At 39.5% G+C, this 5,359-nt stretch overlaps 1 pseudogene; it reads left to right on the top strand.

Annotated features, from left to right (window-relative positions):
• Positions 1 to 1,244: 1,244 nt before the first annotated feature.
• LOC123366697 lies at positions 1,245 to 1,972 on the top strand (annotated as a pseudogene).
• Positions 1,973 to 5,359: the final 3,387 nt, after the last annotated feature.

Consider the following 5,359-nt stretch of genomic DNA (forward strand, 5'->3'; position numbering starts at 1 on the left):
GGCTTTGCTATGTACTTACCAATAAGAGAAAGAGAATATGTCTTGGGTGCAGGAAGAGGTTGGATGAAAGTTAATATACTGAACCTAATTTTGAAAAGTGATACATTAAAACATGCTTTTTTGTGTCATCCTAGAACAGCCTCTTTGATGTAACAAGATTAAACTGAAAACTAAATAACAGGACACATTTGGATGTAAATGTGACTATTATACAGACATTTGAACATATCTAATATAGGCAATTTACTATTTTTACTTCAAAGGCAGGATAAGCTACATTGAATTGTCTATGCATAAAACTATATCCCTGATAGACAATGTGTAAAACTATATAACTACAATTACGGTGTATTTGCTAGTAAAAATACACTCCCTCCACGTTATCCAGTGTTTAGTTTATAAAAGCGCTATTTCAGTGGTGGAGAATCTGAGCTAATGTGTTTGGAGCTGTTCCTTTAAAAGGTCCCTTTTAAGCAACTTTAGAGAAACAGAGCTCTTGTCAGTGCTATCATGTGGAAATACACTGTGCAATTTATGAAGTCTAAATATAAATAAACAGGATTTTTCAAGTCTATTTAGCAGTTAGCCGTTGTAAGATGTCTGCCTCAAGCTGCCTGTACCCTTTTCTGGTTGTTTGTTTTTTATTTAAAATCACATTACACCTAGGATGTGCCATTCATTTCTGTTACCAACTATGTAGGATGAGGTGGGGGGACAACTTTTAAAAACGTGGTGTTTTTCCTCCTTTTGATAAACTCTCCTTATAGAAAGCTGACAGCTGTTATAAAATCTCATGTAACTCAGTTGTTGCCTTCTAAATTACACTCAAGTCTCAACAAGATGCACTGGGACAGATCAACATGGCTCCACTAACTTCAGCTTTTCTTTTGATTATTAAAGATGAGTGAAATGGTTCCATGGATGTTGCCTTCTACAGTTTACGCTTTTGGTTATATTCCATTCCCATAACTGAATGAATGCCAGTCCTCTTGTAACAATCAGGATTGTTCTATTAAGGCCATGTAGTTTGGGACATTCTAGTGTGTAAATCCTCAGCTGGTGCAGATATATGCCTCATCTTGGGCTAAAGGGTGAAGATGACCAATGGAAGTCGGGAGTTGTCAGAGATGGCCCACCACTAGCTTCTTGATCACTTAGGATGGCAGTACTGTCGCAGAGGTGGAAGTACTATCTTCAGAATTAGCACTAGACCGAGGCTTTGCTAGATCTACCAGCTCTGCAAGATGTCTTTCAAGGAGCACTTGATTCAAAATATTCACAAAAAGGAGCATGATCATGCCCACAACAAGATTGGGATTGTTACAGTGAGCATAGTTTGTGCAATTTGTATCCTGAAGAAAGATTTGGCTGATGATGCTTTTGTTGATATCTTGGAGGACAAGCTGAAAGTAGAGATACTGGATCTCCAGAAAGGCAGTCTCTTCTTTAGAATATCAAAGACTCTCTCTGTCAAAGATGACAGTGTGATGGCACACTTCAAGCTCGTTATCATTACTGCTAGTGCTTCCAGCAAGGAGGAGAGCGTCAAAGTTTTTAATTTGGTCCAGCGCAACATCTTAAAATGTATTATTTTCACATTGTCAAACTGCCTGCCTGACTACAAGCTGCTTGTTGCCTCAAATCCAGTGGATATTTTGACTATGTAGTCTGGAAGATGAGTTGCTTTCCTAAACACCATGTTATTGATAGTGCTTCAATCTGGACCTCTGCACATTTCTGTTACCTCATGGGAGAAAGACTGGGCATCCATAGTCTGGGTGGATCACAGGTGAACAGGGAGATTCTAGTGTACCTGTTTGGAATGGGGGTGAATATTGCTAGTGTCTCCCTGAAGGTTCTTCACCCTGACACAGGAGCTGATGTACTCAAGCAGAACTGGAAAGGAATCCATAAACAAGTAGTGGACAGTGCCTATGAGGTTATCAGGATGATGGAATATGGATCCAACTAGAACTATTATGAAGATCACTTAGGAGATACCTGTTAGACATTTGATATTGAAAAATATTTCACAAAGCCTCTTTTAGAAACAATAGGCTTTGTTTGTGATTTTGAGTTTGTGCTCAAACTATATGTGGATCATTAGACCACAGCTTCAGTAACAAACTCCCCCACACATCACAGAGATGCAGTAGAGGCATACCAGAGCAGTTACTGCAGTGCCACCATCAACCTACTCCCAACCTATACTCATGCACTATTTCCCACATTTATGTTCCTCACCTCCTGTTCCTTTTTCTGCCGTGGAGTTATATCAGTTCCAATGGGTCTGAACCACAAACCACACAGCCGAGGCTCTAACAGGTTTTGCCCCATAGTATTTTTTTCCACAATTTTACCTCATTGTATAAGTTAAAGAGCTGCACTTGATGCATATATATATATGCCATTTTGGTATCCTCAGATCAAGATCAAGGGAAATATCATAAATAGAAGCACTTGGGTGTTTGAAATTCATTGGTTTCATGTTGTATACAGGTATAACAAGACTGTTAATACACTCTCTGTTTTGAATCATTTATGGCTCCATCAACTGAATGTTATCATATCAAATCTAATTCACTCCTCTAAATATTTCAAACACTGATCTAAATTCAATAAACATGTTGGAAAGAAATATTTCTAAATAACATATTTTATATAAAAATTATATATATTTATTGAACTATCTAATTTGGAAGTTTTTTTCCCAACATATGCCTTGAATCTGAGTATAGTGTGTGTGTGTGTATATACATATATATATACATATACTATATATATGTAATGTAGTTACGTGAATGTCAGCAACTGGAAGAAAACATTGGTCAAACTGTCACTGGAAAATCAACTAATCTTTTTTTTAATATTTAAAAGCTTTCTAGTACAAGGCCACCGTCTAAAGCTCAGTGAAATCAATGTGACCCCTTTTCCTGACTTCAATAGCATAAGAAAAAATCTTTCAAAATGTCTTGATAATAGACTCATAGACTCATAGACTTTAAGGTCAGAAGGGACCATTATGATCATTTAGTATGACCTCCTGCACAATGCAGGCCATACAGTCTCACCCATCCACTTCTATAACAAACCCCAAACCTATGTCTGAGTTATTGAAGTCCTCAAATTGTGGTTTGAAGACCTCAAGCTGCAGAGAATCCTCCAGCAAGTGACCCGTGCCCCATGCTGCAGAGGAAGGCGAAAAACCTCCAGGGCCTCTGCCAATCTGCCCTGGAGGAAAATTCCTTCCCAACCCTAAATATGGCGATCAGTTAAACCCTGAGCATGTGGGCAAGACTCACCAGCCAGCACCCAGGAAAGAATTCTCTGTAGTAACTCAGATCCCATCCCATCTAACATCCCATCACAGACCACTGGGCATACTTACCTGCTGATAATTTGGCAATTGATGCCAAAATTAGGCTGTCCCATCATACCATCCCCTCCATAAATTTATCAAGCTTAGTCTTAAAGCCCAATATGTCTTTTGCCCCCACTACTCCTCTTGGAAGGCTGTTCCAGAACTTCACTCCTCTGATGGTTAGACACCTTCGTCTAATTTCAAGTCTAAACTTCCTAGTGTCCAGTTTATATCCATTTGTTCTTGTGTCCACATTGGTACTAAGCTTAAATAATTCCTCTCCCTCCCTAATATTAATCCCTCTGATATATTTATAAAGAGCCATCATATCCCCCCTCAGCCTTCTTTTGGTTAGGCTAAACAAGCCAAGCTCTTTGAGTCTCCTTTCATAAGAGAGGTTTTCCATTCCTCGGATCATCCTAGTAGCCCGTCTCTGAACCTGTTCCAGTTTGAATTCATCCTTCTTAAACATGGGAGACCAGAATTGCACACAGTATTACAGATGAGGTCTCACCAGTGCCTTGTATAACAATACTAACATCTCCTTATCTTTGCTGGAAATACCTCGCCTGATGCATCCTAAAACTGCATTAGCTTTTTTAACAGCCATATCACATTGGCGGCTCATAGTCATCCTGTGATCAACCAATACTCTGAGGTCCTTCTCTTCCTCTGTTACTTCCAACTGATGCGTCCCCAATTTATAACTAAAATTCTTGTTATTAATCCCTAAATGCATGACCTTGCACTTTTCACTATTAAATTTCATCCTATTACTATTACTCCAGTTTACAAGGTCATCCAGATCTTCCTGTATGATATCCCAGTCCTTCTTTGTGTTAGCAATACCTCACAGCTTTGTATCATCCACAAACTTTATTAGCACATTCCCACTTTTTGTGCCAAGGTCAGTAATAAAAAGGTTAAATAAGATTGGCCCTCCGATTATGTCCCATTACGCTGTTCGAGTTTGGCTTCTACCTCGGATATGGTAATATCTACCTCCATATCCTCATTCCCATTTGTCATCCTTCCATTATCCCTAAGCTCCTCATTAGCCTTATTAAAGACTGAGACAAAGTATTTGTTTAGATATTGGGCTATGCCTAGATTATCCTTAACCTCCATTCCATCCTCAGTGTTTAGTGGTCCCACTTCTTCTTTCTTTGTTTTCTTCTTATTTATATGGCTATAGAACCTTTTACTATTGGTTTTAATTCCCTTTGCAAGGTCCAACTCTACATGGCTTTTAGCCTTTCTCATTTCATCCCTACATGTTCTGACCTCACTAAGGTAGCTTTCCTTGCTAATCCCGCCCATCTTCCACTCTTTGTAGGCTTTCTGCTTTTTCTTAATCACCTCTCTGAGATGCTTGCTCATCCAGCTTGGTCTACAACTCCTGCCTATGATTTTTTTCCCCTTTCTTGGGATGCAGGCTTCTGAAAGTTTCTGCAGCTTTGACTTGAAGTAATTCCAGGCCTCCTCCACCTTTAGATCCACAAGTTCTTCAGTCCAATCCACTTCCCTAACTAATTTCCTTAATTCTTTAAAGTTAGCCCTTTTGAAATAAAAAACCCTAGTCTCAGATCTTTTTTTGTTTATCCTTCCATCTAGTTTGAACTGAATTAGCTCATGATCACTTGAACTAAGGTTGTCCCCTACAACCATTTCTTCTATGAGGTCCTCACTACTCACCAAAACCAAATCTAAAATGGCATCCCCTCTTGTTGGTTCTTCAGCTACTTGGTGAAGAAATCCATCAGCTATCACATCCAGAAAAATCTGAGCCCTATTATTGTTACTACCACTTGTCCTCCAGTCTATATCTGGGAAGTGTGACAAAGTCCCTCTTCTACCTTGGTGGGTCCTGCGCTTCTTGGCGGATTTGCTCACCTCAGTGATCTTCCCCTCTGGTGGAACCCACAGTCTGGATCAACAACTCCTCCAGCAGCACACCCTCTCAGTCTCAGCTTCTTGTGCCTCTTGCTCCCAGCTCCT

Source organism: Mauremys mutica, chromosome 3, assembly GCF_020497125.1.
Source record: "Mauremys mutica isolate MM-2020 ecotype Southern chromosome 3, ASM2049712v1, whole genome shotgun sequence".
NCBI lineage: Eukaryota > Metazoa > Chordata > Testudines > Geoemydidae > Mauremys > Mauremys mutica.